At 39.9% G+C, this 10,581-nt stretch overlaps 2 long non-coding RNA genes across 2 annotated transcripts; both read right to left on the bottom strand.

Annotated features, from left to right (window-relative positions):
* Positions 1-473: 473 nt before the first annotated feature.
* LOC119407664 lies at positions 474-5,131 on the bottom strand. Its single transcript, XR_005186688.1, has 2 exons — positions 5,073-5,131; positions 474-877 (listed from the first exon to the last, which is right to left on the bottom strand). It is a non-coding gene; the product is annotated as an uncharacterized LOC119407664 (long non-coding RNA).
* Positions 5,132-5,619: 488 nt separating this feature from the next.
* On the bottom strand, positions 5,620-7,452 carry LOC119407663. Its single transcript, XR_005186687.1, has 3 exons — positions 7,404-7,452; positions 5,948-6,031; positions 5,620-5,763 (listed from the first exon to the last, which is right to left on the bottom strand). It is a non-coding gene; the product is annotated as an uncharacterized LOC119407663 (long non-coding RNA).
* Between the last annotated feature and the right edge of the window lie 3,129 nt (positions 7,453-10,581).

The raw sequence follows: 10,581 nt of genomic DNA, 5'->3' as shown, positions 1-10,581 counted from the left end.
ATGTGTAGTTGTTACTGAGAAAAGAAACGGCTCGTCTTGGCATCCGTTCTTGTTTTGGTTCTTGGTTCATTTGATTGCCTCGTTTTGATGAGTGTTGACTCCCACCCTGCTTGAAATCTCAACAAAAAGTGTCGATTTTGAGCAAATAAAGTGAAATGAGAATACGCTTTGAAATGTAAATAAAGTGTTTATAAATACACATTTTGCTCTTTTTTTCAAGATATTTAATTCAAACTTTCAGAGACTTTATTCATCATTTGATTAAAATGTTTTAATACATTACCTTTAGTTTTAAAACCATGAGAAAACACAAAAAAATGACACAAATGCAAACCATTTTCTGCACATCTAATCATGAAGTGAACCACATCGTCTAAAGGCTGAGGGTGACTTTAGAGTTAACATCCGAGTTTCTGGAACGGCTCTTTAAATGTTCAAACATCAAGTGAATCTAAAAAGAAAATACAGGTTTCTTTTTTTTTTTAAATAACTATAAAGCATTTTGTAAACAGTCTGTTGAATAAAATCCAATATGTGCCATTACTCATGGTCTAAAAAGATATTTACACATCACAAATATTAAGCAGCTGAATGAATAAAATCCAGGCTCAGAACTTCCAGCAGGAACCTTCAAACTACTGAAAGGCAGTAAAGGCAAGTATGTAAAATATCCATTTGGGTTTCCATTTCATCATCTTGTCACCACTTCTGTGCTGACTGCCTCTCAATATTTGTTTGTCCGTGAGTTCAGGGCGTTCTGCAGAGCTCGGTTCAGCAGCATCAACAGATCCAGAGCCTCCTCCAAGCCCCTGGGCAGGAAGAGCTCCAGAGAGCCAGCTGAAGAGTGGGGCAGTTTGATGTTTGAAGTGTTTGGGTCCTGGAAAAATAAAAGAAAATAACAGCACCAATAGTGATAGTGATTTGTGACAAAAGGGTATCTGCAAAAGTCAAAGGAAAAGTTTACAAGACAGTTGTGAGACGAGCTATGTTGTATGGTCTGGAGACAGAGACATGGACAAAAAGACAGAAGAAAGAACTGGAAGTGGCAGAAATGAAGATGTTTAAGTTCTCCTTAGGAGTTACAAGGATGGATAAGCTTAGGAATGAGATCATCAGAGGTACAGCACAGGTTGAACAACGGGGAGATAAAGTTAGAGAGAACAGACTGAGATGGTTTGGACATGTCCAGAGGGACAGTGTTGGTAGAAGGATGTTCAAAATGCAGCTGCCAGGAAAAAGACAAAGAGGAGATACTGTATATGGATGCAGTTAGAGAGGACATGGAGGTAGTTGGAGTGAGGACAGAGGATGCAGAGGACAGAGATGGAGGAGGATGACTTGCTGTGGTGACCCCCGAAGAGGGAAAAGCTGAAAGAAGAAGAAAAATAAAACACCAACATAATTTTTACTTTTTGCTAAAGGCGATATGACAATTAGCCTGAGAACGCTGGTTCGATTAACAGACAGCAGCTGGCTCTAAGGGATTTTTTTTTTTTTTTTTGGGAAAACACCAAAAGGAAAAGATTTAAATAAAATAAAAGTAGAAAATTAAGCATCTTAGTAATAATGAAAATTTAGTGCATGACATATCTTACTTAACTTCCTTGTATATTTACTGGTAAGTAACCTGCAATTTTACATTTCTACCACTCCCTGATGGATTATGCAAAATGCTTCTGACGTTTTTTCCTGATTCATCTCTAAATCCACATTCATTCAACCTTTATTTATACAGGTGACACTGCATAATCTCACTGAGTCACAAGGACTCATTTTCAAGAAAGACCTGTTTAAGACAAAAGCACACATAAGGTACACACAACAATAAACAGTCATAAAATGCATAAAAAATTAAAAGCAATGATATAAAACAAAATAAAATCAAGCTACATTATAAAATGATGATGCTTGTTATGTTAAAAATTAAAAAAATAATAATTTGAAGGCACAAATATGGGGTTCTCTAGATTATTTTGAGACATCAGGAACTGTTTGACTCATTTTAATCCTGTTAGGGTTAATAATTAAAATGCAGAAATCGTGGTAAATGTACACGGCTTCAGAAAGGTTTTAAAATAGAAACTTTATTACATGTAATTAAAAAAAGAACAGATCAGGCTGAGCCTTATTTGTTACATGAAAAACAGTGCATTTCTCCAACGGGTCAATTGATGTGGAAGTAACCGTACGAAGCAAAATCCCCTCTTAGTGCTGGTAGACCCAACATTATTGAATCAATGGTACTATTAACGTGTTGTTAATTTATTGTTGGTGCAATGACAGAATTAGAAAAAAAAAAATCGTAAATAATGAAGTGTTTTGGTTCAATCAACAAACTGTAAAATCATAATGTATAAATGTTTTAATTGTGATTTTTGGACACATAAATTAGGTTAATATTGTTACTCTGTTTACAGACTATTAATGGTAGTTGATAGCTTTAATGAAAGAAAAAAAAGGGATTTCTTCTGGGGTAATAATAAAAAAATAAAAAAATAAAAAACATGTAACCAAGATGATTGGTTTTTCAGCTCACACCATTGGTTAGTTCTCTATCTTTCAGATTGGAGGCAGTGTGTTCAACATAACTTTACTTCCTCCAGTTATTTAACAGTCAACAATGGTGTACCACAAGGCTCAGTCTTAGGGCCCACCCTCTTTACAATCTACATAGGTAATGTAGGTCAGAGCATCCCTGATGCATCCTTACATATCTATGCTGATGTCACAGTTGTTTATTGTTGAGATAAAACAGTTGCTAAAGTTTTCCAGCCTTTGCAATCCACTTTTGACATCATCCAGTCAGATTTGTTCTGTCTCAAACTTGCCCTAAACACCAACAAAACCAAAGAGATGATTTTTTTTCAAACAGGAAGTTGGTCCCAGCAGTTCTTCCTTTGATTTTATCCTCAAATGGTACTCTTATTGAGTTTGTCGATTCCTATAAATATTTTGGTATCTTTGTCGACTCACATCTCTCTTTTAAATTCCATGAGGAAAACTTTGTATGTCAACTGAAAGTTAAACTGGGTTTCTTTTTCAGAAATAGATCCTGTTCAACTCTGAATGCTAGGAAACAACTTGTAACTGACTTTCCTTCCCTCCATTGATTACAGTGACATTACTTACATGAACGCTCCTACAAGAACCCTGCAGATGCTGGATGCTGTCTATCATGTGCACTAAGATTCATAATTTGCTGTAACTACCATCCCCACCACTGCACCCTGTATTCACTGGTTAACTGGACATCATTAACTTCACACAGACTCTCTCACTGGTACATTTTCATCTTTAAATCACTTCTTGGTCTGTCGCCTTAATACATCTCCTCCTACATGTCTCTGTGTGAGTGCAGCTACAGCGTGCGCTCTCAGGACATTATTACCTGCAGTGTTCCCTCAATGTGGACTGAACTTGTCAAAAGGTCCTTCTCCTACTCCGCTCCTGTTTCTTGGAATATCTTGCAAAAAGATCTGAAGCTCTCGACCTTGACCTCTCTAAGTGGCTTCAAACATCTGTTAAGTTCATGGAAAAACCAACACAGACATGTTCCCATTTTTAATTTTCTACATCGCCTTACATCCTATCTGTTTTTTGTTACTTTTTTTAATACTATTTTATTTTCACTTGTTACTCTCAACTTGTATGCATCCTTTATGATTGTCTGTCGTTGTCATTGTTGTCCACTGTCGTCATGTCTTTGTTAAAAATTCATGTCTCCCTTGTAAATGAGTCCCAGAGGCTCAATGGGATTAAACTTCACCACGTGCTCAAGCCGAGATCGGATGCTTCCCTCCCTCCCTATCCGCTTTGCTGCTCTGTCTGTCTGTGAAACTGCTTCTGAGACTCTCTTGCATTTCTTCCAAACCATAATTATGGACTTGTTCTGACCAGTTGGTCCCTCAACTCAATTTACAGCATTTCTTCGAGAGAAGACAGGCTTTAGGCGAGCCGATTTACCCTGTTGGCACGTACGCAGCTGGATATCTCATCGACTGGAAGACTTGATGATGTGTCTATCTCTGCTGCCATCTGTGGATTTTAAGGATGCATATTTAATTGGATTCACAATAACTGGTTCCTGCTTTTTGGATTCAGCTGGTCCTGGTTTTTATCTACAATCAAGGAAGTCGTCAGCAGCAAATTTGGACCCGATCACGCTGCTTGCATTTATGATGGTTTGGTTTCATGTCGAGTACCCGGTCTCAAATGCTTTGGGCTGAATGGATCAGATCTTGGGGATTTTTACTCAGACATGTTCCATCGGTGTTGCCATGTTATTTTGGACATTTCGGAACCGAGTGGACCAAACACAGACTCAAGGCAGATGTCATTAAGTTCTGCCTGTCCCCAAAACAACTGTGTGCTTATCTAAATTTTGGTCGCCTTGGTGTCCTTGAAGGCCACCTTATCTGAATTTCGCCTGGAGAAAATGTGATCTGACGCTCACCACCCCCTCCCTGAGGAATTTCCAACTGATAACCTGATGAAACCCCGCTGAAAAAACTTTGTGTCATCATTTCAGGACTCTGGATTCTCAGGGGTTACTCTTGACCATTCCTCGACATACCTCGAGAATGTTTATGGATCTTACCGGAGGACATTGACTGATTACAGTGACCTCGAGAGCATCTGTAGGCGTTGTTGACCGCTCTCGTCTCTTCCTTCTTCCTGCTCTGCTCTATTGCAGAATGTCTACGTAAATATGTGCTTGTTTGTGCGAGGTGTTTTTTCAATATTAGGGGTTTTTCTCAGCCAAGAAAAAAGTCTGATAGGAATTTTTTTTCACCTCCAACTCCTACATGTGTCCAGTTAACCACTGTTTTGTCTGTCCAAACAGGTCTCACTTGTAAATGAGTCTTCGAGGCTTGATGTGATTTACCTGTTTAAATAAAGGTTGAATGAATGAATGAAAAAACTGTATAAATAAAGGTTGAATGATTGTTATCTCTAATATTTGGGCTTTACTTGCTTCTATCTGTCAAAGCATTTCTTTTATCTGAGATGTTGATTTTTGACTAAAGTGAAAAAGTTTCTATTCCTGTCCTGCTAAGCTAACAGATACCAACCTGGGTATAAAAACGCAGGGAGATGAGTTTGGGGAAGCCAAGAGGAGGCAGGTGATCAGCTCCTGTGATGAAGAGTAGGAGGTCTTCAAAAGAAAAGTCTGTCCGACCATCTGATTGAACACAAAGACAAAACAACTTCCTCAGAAATGTCTCGATCAACCTCAGACACAGTTTCAGGCCAATTGTTTATATTTTAGAGCTTACCGCTGACGAATGTGAGGACCGTTTCCCAGTGTGTGACGGTGGCCTCCTCCTCCACCCTCAGCTCAGAGTCAGGATGACTGTAGCAGAAAGTGAAGAGCTCTCTGAACTCTTCCAGCGTCAGAGGTCGCAGCACTTTGCCCGTCATTACTGGTAGAAATGCCTCCCAGTGAGACTTTATCAGATCCCACAGTCCTCCGCAGCTGTTCAGGCCCTCAATGAACTGGGAGATCATACTGGCCACCCTGAAGTCCACGAGAAAGGAAAACTGACAACACACGTCCCAAGACAGCCAAATTAAAAAATACATGAAGTAACTCATAAACCACAAACACGCCCCCCACCTGTGGTAGATGCAATGTTTTACCAAACGAGCATAAATGGTAGAAATTTCATAAGAACAGGCCGAATGGATTCCAGGGATCCCACAATGCGATACCCAGTCACACAGACTGGGAGATAGCTGCCTTACATCATTACAACTGTGCAGCTGCAGAGGAAGAGCAGAGGAGGCTTAGAAAACACCAAAACATTCAAAAATAGATTTATTTCATAAGAATCGCCTTACCTTCCATGTGTGTGTGGGAAAAACAACTAGGTTTTATTTAAAGGTTTAAAAATGCATAGTGTGTGTGTGTGTGTGTGTGTGTGTGTGGGGGGGGGGGGGGGGTCACCTCTTGCAATCGCTTCTGTGCTTCAGCATCAACGATGTCCCTCCAGCTGAAGTTCTTCAAAGACGGACTTTGGCAGCACATCAGCTGTGTTAATACATATAAAATATAAAAGACATGAACAGAGGTTAATATACATAAAAGGTTACATGAAGTCATCTGGACAGTTTCTATTTGGGAGGAACATTTTGTCTTTCATCCAAAAGACTTCTTCAGTCTGCAGCCTGCCAATCCAGCTCTGGCTTATAAATAGCCCTCATTGATGTGTTTAAAGCCAGCCTCCTGTTGAATTCCCAGAAAGTGACTTTACACATGCAACAAAGGAGGAGCCATCTGTCCAAAACCATCGATCATCATGCATAACAAATGTTTTAGGCCTGACAGCCAACTATTCTGCACCTCAACAAATCTTCATATGGTCTAATTGTTGGATAACTGAATTATCCTAATCATCAACCCATTACTCAAATAAGCCACTGAAGATACAAGAAGATTTTTCACCCCAGTTTTACTCCTTGCGACGGGGGCAGAGTTAACACACAGGCTTACACAGATGTTGCAGCGAAGCTCCGGTCGCAAGTTCTGTCCACAGACAGTGTAAAGGAACAAGTATTTTTATAACGCTTATCAGACAAAGACGAGGTCGAAGCAGCCTCTGCTTTCCAGCTTAGAGGGATTGGAGTTTATCAGATGTGCAGGCTCCTCTCTGTTCAGACAAAACAACTAACACACACATGGTTCTACATTAATTTAACATTGGTATGTGATAACATCCGTGACACCAAAGTCCATGCTCAGTTATTTGGGTATAAAATCCAACACTGTTCAGTCAGGTCATCTGGATGGTTTCTTTTTTTTTTTTGCTGAGACGTTTCATCCTTCATCCAAAGGACTTCTTCGATCTGATGCGCCACCAACAAACAAGACTGATTTCCACAAACAGCATACTCCATAGTGGGGAAAAACAGTTTGCTGGTGCTAAGATGGCCTCCGGGGCCCACCCCCCATCAACTCCTCTGAGAAAGTCATGCCAAAATGGTTCTAAACACCACAGTTTATGCATCCGTGACCTTTACCTAAATCCCCCTGACGCTAATGTCACAATGTGCTTTTGTACATGTGTGTTTGGCTGATTTGGAGTTTATAGTTATGGTTTTATGTTAAATACCACATTAAAATTGGCTAAATAATAAGCTTTTAAATTTATTTTCATGTATAAAACAAGTTTCAAAATGTTCTTATCGTATTTGACAAGTTTTAATGATCCAAAAGGTGTTGAACAGTTAAAACTATCAGACGTTCACAGGAAAAATACCTAATATTTTCAGATCCTGCAAATTGCTTTCCTTTTTAATTAATTCTATTTTTTGTAGCTACACTTTTTTTAAATAAAAGCACAAGGACTCTGCGCAGCGTTAGCCTCTGGAACACGCAGCATTAAAGTTGTCGGTTAGGTAACCTGGTAGAGAGCAGGATGAAGACAGGGTCCAGGTCCTCCATGAGTCAGTGACCAGCCAGTCAGAATGCCAGCTTCATAATACTTCCTGTCGTCGAGCGCTGTGAGGTCATGCGTCAAAAACAGACTTCCTGGGTGACCCTCAAACACGCAGCTCTGCTGCAGCTCCCGCAGGACCAACCTGAGGAGAAATTCAGTCAAAACCTTTCAACAGCTGAAGACGTTATTTTTCCCATTTGTGAAATTTTATTATCAAACATTAAAACCATCAGTATAAGCACAGACTGTGTGTTTCAGCAGCATTTTCACTGAAATGATCTGAACCTGAAGAACTCCCTGAGTGCTTCCTCGGGGCTGTCGTGCTCCTCTTCATCAAAGGAGATAATCGGTGTGGAGCTGAAGCAGAATCCAGGCTTCTTCACCTCTTTCAAAGCGCAGTCGAGCACATCTTTTCTCCTCACCACGATGTGAGTTTTTACACCTTTAGTCAAGTTTTCTGCTCTGAACAGCCTCAGGATGGTGTCCAGGTCAAGAGTCAGCTGCAAATAAATCAAGTTTTACAAAAAAATAAAAAATAAAAAGAAGAAGTTTTGCCCATTTTGTTCCAACTCTGAAAATGTTTTCGTCCAAACAGAATTCAAGTTAACTCACCTTCTCTGGTGTCTTGCAGATCTGTTTGATCAGCTGATTTTTGTTCTTTGCACTAATTTCTGAATAAGCTTTCTTCCTGAAAATATATTCAAGAATTTAGTCCAAGTTTTAGTAGCATTTTGAACCGTTTCTGGATAAATTTTACCTTTTCATCACGCTTATCTCGCTCGCTAAACCTTCAATTTCTTCCTGTTAGAAATGAAAAAGCAAACTGATTTGCTTCAAAAGATTAGATTTAAAATGTTACTAAAGCTATGTACAAAAATAAAATTAGCATTGTATTCTAATATCAAAGTTTGTGCTCAATAATCCAGGTTAAAAAAAAAAAATCCATCAAAGTTCAGTCAGGTACTCTGGACGGTTTCTTTTTTTAGTTGAGATGTTTCGTCCTTCATCCAAAGGACTTCATCAGTCCAAGGAGCCACGACAAACTCAGTGATGGGGAAAGATGATGTAAAGGTCATGGATGTTTTTTCCCTTGCTAATGTCAAATGTTATAGAACCATGTGTGTGTGTTTGAGTTGTTTTGTCTTTATAAAATGAAGCCTGTGGACCTGACAAACTTCAAGGTCTCTGTGAGCAGACCTTGTCTGACATGTAAGTGACATGTAACATCTTTATGCTTGTTTTTCCAACGCTGCTCCTCTTTAAAGATTAAACCTGGGTTGACAAGATCTTCTAGTTTTTCTTGTGTGGTTTATTTATTTAATGAGCCAATAATAGGACAATTAAATTATACAACATTTTTGGTCCTTCAGCCCACCCTCAACATCTGGACTCGGATCCCACAAGCAGCACACCCACATCGTGGAGCAACCAGTTTTCTGGTGATAAGATGGTTTCTGGGGCCCGCCCTCTCCCCCATCAACGACTCTGAGGCAGCCAAAATATGTTTTTACCTGGATTATTGAGCATGAACGTTTTGAATGCTTTGAACCACTTTGGCTATGGCTGCCTCAGAGGAGTCGACGGGGGAGAGGGCGGGCCCCAGAAACCATCTCATCACTAGCAAACTGGTTGCTCCACGATGTGAGCATGCTGCTTGTGGGACTATGGCTCTTCGGACTGATGAAGTCCTTTGGATGAAGGACGAAATGTCAACCAAAAAATAAACCGTCCAGAGGACCTGACTGAACTTTGTTGGATTGTAATCTAATATTTTATTTAAGAATTACAGATAACATCACAAACAAGGAACAAAAAATAAAGCAACTTTAAACCAACAAAAGAGAAACAATGAACCCAAAGGATTTAAAAAAGAGAGACACAAGATGCTTGAAGAAAAACCCCCCTGAAAAACTTCATTACAGAAAGATGTTTCAGAACGTACCTTTACGTCTGTCATGGACTGTTCACAACAGGAGAATGATTAGAATTCTGTCTAAGCAGTTTACATCAGATTATTTTATCTTTAAGTGAAGGAGGTGATCCTGGAATACGTTTATGTTTTGAAAATGAAAGGCCTGACCCAGATTCTTGGAAGTGAAACTGCAGTGACTGGTTTTGCTGGAAGCTTCATTGCAGAGATAAAATCACTGATAACAAGGAAGTAGAACTTCAAAAGAAACTTTGAAGAGCCTGTGGAGTACCTGCAGGATGCTGTGGTGACTGAGGATGTATAAAGCACCGTGACCGCAGAGCCTGAGGACCTGCTCCCCGGTCCAGCCCTCCTCAGGAGTGTTCGGGACAAACAGGACTCTGGAGCCCGGGACACTCTGAAACAACACAATCCATCAGTCTCTGAAGGATGGACATCTTCATTCTGAGACTGTAATTAAAACATCAGGAGGTTATACTGTAAATGCACCCAACCTGTAGATATGTAAAAGAAAACCTTTGCCCTGTTTTCTCGTTGAACTGATTGTGGAAAAGCAACGCCAGGCGATTCTCCATCTGAGCCGCTGACCAGCTGGAGTCGATGGTGATGCGAGCAGTCAGCTGAGTCGCTGCTAGAGCAGAGTGCCGTTTACTCCGTGGAGAGATTTTTCTGCAGGAACACGAAGGGATAGATTCATTAAGTCAGCTGTGGCAGACATAAGTTTGGATATTTTTTGTTAAAAACTTCATGTTTTTGGATCTGAAGTGAATTCTTCTGAGAAACATGAATGTGCAGAGAAAGTGTTTTTGGCTCTTTGAACATTCACGTTTATTACAGAATAAAACTTTTCTAATCATCTGAAACAGTTGGAACACCTCACCCCTCCAGCTGGGCCATGTAAAGTTCTCTGGTCAGACAGACCACGTCTTTGACCACAAGTCCAGGCTTGGGTGGGCTCAGTTTCTTCCATTTCACGTGACTGGTTTTGTCCGAGGACAGCTGGAGCACACGACATTATAGTCATTTATTCAGCAGAATTAAATAGTGCCATGTCAGTGTTGTTCACAAATGATCAGTTGGAGTACTACACAAAGCCCAAAGTAAATAAAAAAAACAAGGTTTGCTGCAAATCAGATAAGAAAAGTACCATACCAGTTTATTTATAGAACACTTAAAACGGCAACAATGCCAACCAAAGTGCTACAGCAGAAA

This window comes from Nematolebias whitei, chromosome 3 (genome assembly GCF_014905685.2).
Source record: "Nematolebias whitei isolate Nwh7 chromosome 3, NemWhi1, whole genome shotgun sequence".
NCBI classification, from domain to species: Eukaryota; Metazoa; Chordata; class Actinopteri; order Cyprinodontiformes; family Rivulidae; genus Nematolebias; species Nematolebias whitei.
The sequence above is the reverse complement of the archived record's forward strand: the minus strand, read 5'-3'. Positions and strand labels throughout refer to the sequence as shown.